At 50.4% G+C, this 10,535-nt stretch overlaps 1 pseudogene; it reads right to left on the minus strand.

Annotated features, from left to right (window-relative positions):
- Window positions 1-1,985: 1,985 nt before the first annotated feature.
- LOC115319517 lies at window positions 1,986-3,466 on the minus strand (annotated as a pseudogene).
- Between the last annotated feature and the right edge of the window lie 7,069 nt (window positions 3,467-10,535).

A 10,535-nucleotide genomic window follows, 5' to 3' on the forward strand; every position in this document is an offset into this window, starting at 1 on the left:
GATCACCACCGACGCCATGTTTGCAGACAGAAGGAGGCGATCCGCGACCGGCAGACCGGCATGCAACGCGCTCGACCCATTCTCCTCGACCTGTGATTGGTCTGTCGTTGCGGTCGCTTCGGTCGTTTCCAACGCGTCGGGGAAAGTTGGGCTCGCTCCAACTCCTTGCGTCGGGAACGACACGTGCGTGCGTCCCTCCGTCGCTATGGCAACTGACGGTTGCAGACCGTTGCAACGGTCGTTTCGGTTGTTCCGGTCGTTCCGGTCGCTACGGACGCATGTGTGTGAACGGGCCTTTAGGTGCAGTCGATCGACATGCGGATAGTCATGTTGGAACGCTGGTCTGAATGGTAAGCTCCGGTCGTACAGTGGCCAGTGTGACTGTCGGTCCCCGAGAGGGATTGCGCTCTGGGCAAAAGACTGAACAGTACGAAATTATGACGGAAAGTACGTATATTTACAGTGGAATTTTAGCATTAAAAAAAACAGGTAAAATCTAAAAAAAAGTAGCTATCCTTTATGTTCATGTCGTATTACACCTGAGACTGCGGTGGAAGAAATCGGAAGAACTTTCAGTAGAAGGAACAGACACAGAGAACGTCTCAAACTCAGCTAACTGGTTTCTTTCTCAAACAGCCTTTAAGTACCCTCGGAACTTTTTCCCAACCACACTCTACACATAAACTCCTTTGTTGCAGACATTTCGAACCGGATGGATACAAAAGATACAAAACAACCCACACAAGAGACGAGGACTTAACAAAGGGACACTGCGGATCATCGCAGTGACCTTGAGAGAGATATGTCACGAATTATCCTAACAGTCGCGTCAAAACGCACAAAAAAAAACAAAAAAAAAACCACACACAGGTGGTTTCTAAACCGTGGCGACGCACCCAGACATAGAGAGACCACAAAGAGAACACCTGTTTTTTTTTTCCTTTTTCTTTTCCTTGGGAAAACACACCCAAGTGATCTCAAAACCGCAATCACAAGCACATAAAAAAAAAAAATTTTAGATGTATATACACATATACATTGTCTCCCCCCCCCCCCCCCCCCCTTTTCTCGTAAACCGAATGCGTTCGTTCAAAGTCTGAGAAACTTTTTGGAGTTGCGTCCAAGTTGCATCGATGCTTGGCTTATGCAGTTTGCAATAGAACTTATTCTTATTGTTTCTTTAACGACCCTCTTAATGTCATTTCGCTCTTTATGCAGAACTTCTGTCTCTGACCAATGCGCATTACAATTATTGCATTCCTCTATGTGTTTTGCTATTTCGGAGTTCGGCGCATGCGTGCGTACATTTCTCTTGTGTTCAAGTAACCTGTCATTGAGGCATCTTGAAGTTTGTCCCACGTACCTAAATCCACATGTCAACGGAATCTCATATACTACACTCTCTTTGCAAGGAACTGAAGGTTCCCGATGGGCCTTCTGACAACCCTTGTGGTTCGACAGAAAGGGCGTCAACCTGCTCATTTTTTCAATCTGAAGAAAACACTACGTCCACGCCGAACTTTTTTGAGAGAGCCTTTAGGTTGTGGGAAATCCCGTGGAAATACGGGATTACTGCTATCTTCTTTCTTGCTTCCTTTTCCCGTGGTTCGTTGTTAAATTTAAGTTCTAATTGTCTTTTAATGAATTCTTCTTCATAACCTGCAGATTCTAGCCTCCTCCACTGTTCTTTCATAGCACTACTCATAAAATGAGCGCATTATTTACCCAACGCGTTTGTTACTAAGGACTTAACTACCCCTGCTTTAACCGACTTGGCGTGACAACTCTTTCTACTTAACACAGGTTTTCAGGCTTTTTTTCCCGTATTCCCAACAAATACCTTGTTCGACATGTACGCGTAAATCTAGAAACTGCAGGATCCCATTTTCAGGTTTTTCAGTTGTAAACCTAAGCTCCGGAGCTGCTGCTTTTATAATCGATTCTAAACCCTGAGCATCATTCTCTCGAAAAGCTCAAATAAAAATATCATCCACGTACCTTTTAACAATGCAACCATTCAAGTTATTCTCTTTAAGTGTTTCACTTACGCAACTATCTAAGGTGTTAAGATAGATTTCTGCTAACATCGGAGCCACCGAAGATCCAATGCATACACCATCTCTTTGAACATATTTCTGCCCATTATATTCAACAACTGTTGCTTGAAGGTACAAATCAAGAAGTGAAAGGAAACTGTCGACGGCGATGCCCGTCCTGGACTGAAAGTTTACCAGGTTTAACTCTAGCACCTGCCGAACTCTTTGCATCAAGCGCACTTTCTCAAGCAAATAGTATAGATCCTTAATGTCCATTGACATTACAGTGCATTGTCTTCCATGAAAGCCCTCTAGAACATCAATTAGTGCCTCTGAATTTCTCAGTGAAAGACTCCCCTCCAGTTGAATTACATTCAACCCTCTTTGCAAAAATTTCGAGCCGCTACACTGCCACGTTCCGAGTTCGTTGATTACTGTGCGAAAAGGCATATCCGGTTTGTGATCTTTCAAAAAAAATTTTAGACTTAACTAAGACCTTGTTTGGTTAACTACTTGTTTTGCCAAATTATCCATCTCATCTTCCTTGAAGATTTCAACAATATTCTTCTTAATTTTCTTAATGTCCCCTTTCCATTCAATGAAGAGTGCGCTGAGGGCTTCGTCTGCCTTTCTTCCGAACACTGTCTCGGGAAGGACACCGAACATACCACTTTTGTCAGTCTGCAGCAGACGCAGCGATCCCCTTTCTAGTTCCTTCACGGCAGCGCTTATGACACGAAAATCTCTCTTTTCAGTTCGAAAGCTATCATTCATCAGTTTGTCCATTCTATCAACAGCACAATCCACGAACGTGGCTCTTTCATCATGACCCGTCACTTTCGAAATAGTCTGAATTGCAGAAAACGCATCTACCCTTGAAGGTTTCACGTTCATGCAGAACTTTGGGCCATTCCCCAGTGTTTGTTCCGTCTTTCTAGAAGTGGACACTTCGCATGGATTCACCACGTGCGGTATAGTCAGATTGGACTGATTGTTGAGGTCTGGTAGTCTTCCACATGCTGTCGCCTGATTGTTCCTTGGGATGCTCCTTAACACTGTTCTTCGCTTTACGCTCCAAACTGTCAAAAAGTACCTGTTTTTTTCTGCGTTCCAGCGTTGGAAGTCCTGATCGTGCTTGTATTGCTGGCCCCGAAGGATGGTCCAGATGCGCTCGCAGGCCCGTCGTAGCTCTTCAATTCTCTTGGTCGCACCTTGTCTGTATGCCTTGATAATCTTCTTTTTGGCGCTCCATGGGAATCTTGAGGATGATAGATGTTTGAAGAGGTTCGGATCCACATACCGCTTTCTCAAACTGATGCCCAGGAAAGCGACCTCCGCTTCCAATTCAGCCAGACGTCGTCCCAGGTTGTCGAGTACCGTGAATGCTTGAAGGAGCAGCGAGGTTGGTTGGGGTACAGCCGCGGGGCCATGGTTGAAGGGAAATAAGCCTGCCTTGTCTTGGTACGTACCTTGTCTTGTCTTGTCTTGTCTTGTCTTGTCTTGTCTTGTCTTGAACTCCGAAATAGCAAAACACATAGAGGAATGCAATAATTGTAATGCGCATTGGTCAGAGACAGAAGTTCTGCATAAAGAGCGAAATGACATTAAGAGGGTCGTTAAAGAAACAATAAGAATAAGTTCTATTGGAAACTGCATAAGCCAAGCATCGATGCAACTTGGACGCAACTCCAAAAAGTTTCTCAGAATTTGAACGAACGCATTCGGTTTACGAGAAAAGGGGGGGGGGGGGGGGGGGGAGAAAATGTATATGTGTATATACATCTAAAATATTATTTTTTTTTTATGTGCTTGTGTTCGCGGTTTCGAGATCACTTGGGTGTGTTTTCCCAAGGAAAAGAAAAATGGAAAAAAAAAAAGGTGTTCTCTTTGTGGTCTCTTTATGTCTGGGTGCGTCGCCACGGTTTAGAGGCCACCTGTGCGTGTTTTTTCTTCTTTTTTTGTGTGTGTGCGTTTTGACGCTACTGTTAGGATAATTCGGGACATATCTCTCTCAAGGTCACTGCGAGGTGAGGTGAGAACAACGTTTATTTAAACCAAGGACAAACGCCAGTCCCCAAAGCGGGGGCCACGCCGGTCCGACACCACACAAAAGACAGCCCCCAGACATATTTGGGCGCGAGCCACCGCGAAATCCGTGCCCCGAATGGCGCGGGGCAACAAGCTCAAAGAGAAACTCGGCACGCGCCACCCGAACCACGAACACCGCAGCGACTCGCGTCCGCAGGCCATCCCCCGCACGATGAATGAGCAGCGCGACCCCGGCCCAAGGGACCGACGCGGCGTGGTCGCTCTCAAGCGTGGCGTCTACGTCCTTGGCGGCGTGAAATGATGATGTGTTTCATTATAACGAGGGCCCAAGTCCGCTTCGCCACACAAAGTCGAGGAGGGAAGTCAGGACCCTCGTCCGGCGCTCGGAGTCGCCGGCAGGATGCGCCCATTCTTGCATGGTCGTCGGAAGGTCTTCAGGAAGAAGAGTAGCCCAGGCTTCTTGACGCTGGGCAACCAGAGCTGCGCACTCCCAAATGAGATGGTGAAGTTTCGGGAGGGCATCTGGGTCTTTGCATCGCTGGCAGCGAGGGTCTGGTGGGACATAGTAACGGTCAAGTTTACGTTGCCGGGTCAGCTCGAAGCGATAGACATGATGAGGGGTGACCGCTCCACCTGTCCTAATGCGTCGAAGCAGGACCATCTGGTGCCTACGGAAGGTGTTTTCGGGTATTGGAAACCGTTCTGGGGTCCAAGAGGCGTCGAGTCGGCGTTTCCAGTCCCGACGGACGAGGCGAACAGCATCGACTGGGTCGTAGACGTAGGCCTCGTCTTCGGGAAACTGGTCATCGTTGGGCGACGCGGGAGGCACCGGTAAGGTCCGCTGGGAGGAGGGGAAATCTCTGTGCAGCTCCTCCAATGCAGCCTTGTGGGCCTTCTCGTTGCCGTCAATTCCCGCATGTCCTGGAACCCAGCGTATGCTGACTCGGACTCTTCGATGGCGGTACAGGCGAAGTGCAGTGTCGTAAATAGCGGCAATTGTCGGACTTGATGTGAGTAGATGCGTTTTAAGCGCGCGAATCGTGTTCTGAGAGTCGGTGAACACCGTAAGCGTGCCGGGCCCTGGATTCCTGACCTCATACGTCTGGAGGGCGAGTAGGACGGCGCGGGCTTCGGCTTGTTCGGGCGATGAAGGGGTCATGTTGGTGTTTGCAACAACGATAGGATCGCACTGTGCAGGATCATAGGACGGGAACACCGCAGCTGTCGCAGACCAACCGGAGGTGTCCAGGGCAGCATCCGTATACACGATGACCTGTGCAGGGTCCTGAGATAATGCGGTGACCTCGGCTTGGTGTTGACGAGCATAATGCTCCCGACGCTTGGCGTGGCGCTTGGCATCCATATTTCGCGGGATAGGTCGGGCATGTTGCGTGAGATCAATAAGATCCCATGGAGGCTTGGTAGGCGGCAGGTCGTTTATGTTCGTTACAGCTACTCCAATGAAACGAGCAACTGCCCTCCCCTGGAGCGTATGCTCAAGTCGGGCCATGTGGATGTCGAGTTGCTGCTCTAGTGTCTCTCGAAGGTCGACGAGGTGCAGGCACTTGCGAAGCTCTGACGTTCGTGTGTGTCGAGGGAGTCCGAGGATGGTTCGGCGGGCCTCGTTATACAGCGTTGCAATCTTGTCGAAATGGACTCGTTTGAGGGAGTAGAAACGCGCTGCATAGGCCACCTTCGAAGCAAGGACGGACGTGACTAGAATCTTGGCGATACGTTCTCCCGCGCCGCCCAGACGATGGGAGATGCGACGGACGAGGTGTAGGCCGTGTCTCCATTGCCGCGAAATAGATTTAACCCATTCGGCTGCTACTTGAGAGCTGTACCCAAAATTAACTCCAAGGATCTTTATGAAAGGCTCTTTGCTTATGTGACTACCGTCAAAAGTGAGGCCCAAGTCCAGGGTAGAATGCCCACGGCCGTACAGCATGTACTTTGTTTTTTCCGAGGACGGAAACATGCCGACGCAGCGAAGATGGGAGTGGATGGCATATAGACCCGCTTGCAACGCTGTCTTTTGCGTTAAAACCGAGCCTTGGCATGTCCAGATGGTAATATCGTCGGCGTAGGCAGTAGCTCGTAGGTTCGGTATACGATGGAGGGCCCAGAGAAGCGGCGCCATGACAATGTTAAATAACGTCGGTGACAATACTGCTCCTTGAGGGACTCCAATGTTGTTCTCCTTGGTAGTACTGCTCCGCGCGTCAGGGCCGTAGCCCGACTTGACGAGGTATCGGCGGCTGGCCAAAAATGACCGGACAAAATCTAGTTGTTTCCCATCTAGGCCCTGCTCGTACATCGAGGAGACAACGGCTTCGTGTGGGACCGTGTCAAAGGCCTTCTTGATGTCCACCGTGACCACGACCCGGAGCTGCTGGCTGTTGGGGTGCCAGTCAGCGACATCATGGTAAATCATAGCCAGACTATCGTGGGTACTCAAATTCTTACGGAACCCCGTTTGTGTGGGATGAAAGATCCTGAGGTTTTCTGCTTGCCACTGAATGCGTGCAAGTACCATTCGTTCCATCAACTTTCCCATTATAGATGTAAGGGAAATTGGACACAGGTTTTTCGGGTCGGTCGGTTTTTTGCCGGGTTTGGGGATGGGGGTAACCCATGACATCTTCCAATCCTCAGGGAGGTGACCCGTGTGCCAGATGGAGTTGAACCAGTGACGGATACCTTCCCTTGCGGCAAGAGGTGCATTACGAAGCATCGGGGCTGTAACTCCATCGGGCCCGGGTGCACTCTTAAGTTTGCACTGGGCGATTGCCGCATCAAGTTCCCACTCAGTGAATGGCTGGTTCCCAGGGTTTTCCGTGTCCACAGTGTCTGCATACACGGGTCTATATACATCGGGGGATGGGAGATCGTCAGGTTGCGGGAAGAATGCTGAGCCAAGCTGATCCAGGATATCTTCCTCGGTGTCTGTCGAAGGCAGGGTCAGAAGAGGGACAGGGCTACACGACTTGCGCTTGTCATACATAGCATTAAAAGTTCGCCACACCTCGCCGAGCTTCGTAGTCCTGTCGAAGGACTCGCAATGGGCAATCCAGCGTGTGAGGCTGAGGGTCTGGGCGTATGTGCTAGCTTCCTTGGTTAGGAGGGTCACACGTTTCAGATAGCAGCGCCGCTTGTGCCTCCGGTACTTGGTAAGCGCAGCCGTGCGACGATCCCACAGCGATAGTAGATGCGTGTCCGGGATGGGTGTATTTCTATCCACCGGGCGGAAGTCAGTCGCAGACTTTGTAGCCGTCGTGAGAAAGGCCGAAATGTTAGCAGGGTTGATATCTTCTATGTGCTCCTCTATAAAGGCACGGAATTGATCCCATTTTATTGTCTTCGTAAGTCTTGATCATTTTGCGTTTGCCTGCATATAGTTCGAGCACTATGGGGAAATGGTCACTTCCCCACGCGTCGGGAAGCACAGTCCACGCGAGAAGGCGGGCGGTCGACGCGGGTGCGAAAGTGAGATCTATTACACTGTCCGATTGGCGTGCCAATGTGCCATAACGCGTCGCGCAATCTAAATTATTGACGATCGTTAGGTCGGTTAGTTCGAGGACAGTGCACAAGTCCTGTGCGCGCGGGGTATGTGGCGCAGAACTCCACGATTCAAAGCGAGCGTTGAAGTCTCCTCCAAATATTACATAGTCAGAGGGGCACTTATCGCGGAGCGCTTTGATCCATAAAAAATTGTGAGCTGCGTGGAGGGGCCGAACGTATGTGAAGACAATCAAGAGGCGTTTAGTGGTTCCGTCGAGAGCGACGCGGACCGCGACTACCTCCTGCGTGGTGGTACACCAGTTCATCGTGTCTATCTTGATATGCGAAACACTATGACGGACATATATACTGGCCTGAGCACTAGTAAGGGGGGTTTGGCGTGAACGCGCCGCATATTCTATCGTAAGGTTGTGGTGCCCTTCAAAACCTGACAATGTAATGTTTTTGGCGCGAGATTCCTGCAGTAAAAGAACGTCACAGGTATATTGTGGATCTGACAGGCGCGTAAGGAGTTCGGCCTTTCTTGTTGCTAGCCCACGACAGTTCCACTGCAGGATCCGAAATGGAGCGTTATTCAGGAGTCTGGAAGCCATTGCGGTTTTGGACCTGGATCGGCGAAGTTTGGGGGACGACCATGAACATTGCAGAGTGCTCCGTATGGGTCGCCGCCAGCATCTGTTGGAATTGTTGTAGCTGTTGCTGCATTTGTTGCTGCATTTGTTGCTGCATCTGTTGCTGCATTTGGTGCTGTTGCTGCTGCAATTGCTGTTGCATTTGGGCGAGTGCGGCATGAAGATATTCCTGTGTTACCGTCGTAGTGACGACGGAGGTGGCTGGTTGTTCAGGTCGAGTGGATTGGGAAACCAATACTGCTTTGCATGATTGCTGCACATCGTGAGTCGTGGGTTGTTGTTGCTGTGATGCCCATTGCTCGATTTCCTGACTGCTTTTTTTTTGAAGTTCGGTTTCCCTGAGTGCTCGGCGCTTCTCTGCTTCTATTTCGTTCATCCGAATTTCAGCGTGCTTATTTGCCATTTTCTTTGCGTGAACTTCAAGATCTTGAATTCGTTTCACACTTTTCTTGCGCGCTTCGCCGATAGACCGCAGTTCTTCCATTCAGGCCTGCGCCTCAGTGTCACTGTCCGCGTAATAACCTGTCTTGAGCATCTTGTGCACCACTTGGGCATACGTTCCAGCTTGTTGCTGCGGTCTCGGCGTCTTAGGTTGGCGCTTTTGGAATTCCGCGGCCTCGTCTCGCCGATTCGCGTTGTTCAAGAGTTGGCGTGACACTGATACAGCACGCCTTGTTCTGCTCTTACTTGTAACTCTCGGTTTGTTTTTCGGTATCTCGTTCTCTTCTTCCCCGTCAGAAAACGTGCCGAGCGCGGCATATCTGTTGTGTGTGGCTATTACTTGAGGGTAGTCTTTTAGCGTGACATCGGGCGGGCTACGAGGCCTGCTCCTGCCGCGGCCTCCCGAGGGGTTACGGCATCTTTTGTTGTCTCGAGTTGCCTGGTTACAGTTTGCGTGGCCTCTGTCCTGAAGTCTGCGGTCCACCCGCAGCTTGGTGGGGCACTTGGGATCGGTCGCAAGGTGGTTGCCGTGGGATCGGCAGTTGATACAATACTTGCGTCCGCACACGTGGTGTTCCTGCTTCAGCCACCCGCAATCGGGGCATCTCAGCGCGCGGGTGCACACGTGTTGCTTGTGTCCTAGGCCTTGGCATCTCCAGCACTGCACTGTGTGAGACACATACGGCGTGACTCTTATGATGCACCCTCTGTATACGATAGAGTTTGACACATTGGTTCCGCGGAATGTCACCATGGCCAGCCCGTTTTTGCCGAGAAGTCTCGCGTATAGGACCTCGTGTGTTTTGGACCGTAGAGTACTCGCTAAAGTGTCCGAAGTCTCTCCGCAGTCAATGCCGTGCGCCACGCCGCGTACTGTGTCCTTTGGGGGAATCTCGTGGGTCACCACCGACACGGCTCTATCTTGCGCGGTGAGAGAGTGCAGTGCCAAAAGCTTTTCTGCGCGTCTCTCGAATGTACCATGACTGAGATTGTGTTGGTGTCCCTATTCAGCCTGAACGTAAGTTCATTGATTAAGCCGGTTATTTGGCTTAAAGTTCTCTGCAGTAAGCCCTTCAGAATGCTCGTAAGATCATAAGGTTTCTTCGACCTAAAAACAATTACGTGGCACGGCCTGTCTTCCTCATCGGTACCCCTGAGTCTTGTGTATGATAAGGTAGGTTCTCCCACTGATAGACTGTGCTCGCCTTGTCTATGCGTCTTTCTTTTGACATATGTCACCTTGTTCCATTCGGAGCCTGGAGAGTCTTCTGCATGTACTGATTCTCTGAAGGTCGAAAGAGGACCCTCGGTGAGAGTCTCTGTGGACGACATCTCAGCCATTGAGAAGCCGGTGTCCGAGTCTGCGTCGGCGTCCGTTCGATCAGAATTTGTGTCAGTAGTTCCGCGGTTGTCATCTTCCTTCACTTCGGAGGAGTTCGTACCGGTACTAGAACTACTAGGGTGGCGGGTCCGTTTAATTGCGGGATCCAAAAATATCAGTGGGTCCCTTTTCGTTTTTCGCTTTCCATGAATTCGTTGCGGTGACTGGATGAAAGCTTCAGCTTCTGTAAACGTAGCAATCGCTTCGATTTGGCCGGTCGCAGGAGCTTGCCCAACGATGTTCATCTCGAGATTGCTCGAAGACTGGGGCTGAGACGGTTGCGAGAACTCAGCCATGTCGCTCTCTTCGGAGCCCTTCGCCTTTGGCCAGCTCCAGAGTTAGCCCTAGCTCCGAAGCACATTCGCCGGCGGTCGAAAACACATGCGAAATACCGAGTTCGGGACTCACTGTGGGTTCTGACCTGCTGGAAGGGACGTCGTTAGCCTTCAGAAGGTTGTTCTAGCCAACCTC

The sequence above is a fragment of the Ixodes scapularis genome, unplaced genomic scaffold (genome assembly GCF_016920785.2).
Source record: "Ixodes scapularis isolate PalLabHiFi unplaced genomic scaffold, ASM1692078v2 PGA_scaffold0__279_contigs__length_252992795, whole genome shotgun sequence".
Taxonomy (NCBI): domain Eukaryota; kingdom Metazoa; phylum Arthropoda; class Arachnida; order Ixodida; family Ixodidae; genus Ixodes; species Ixodes scapularis.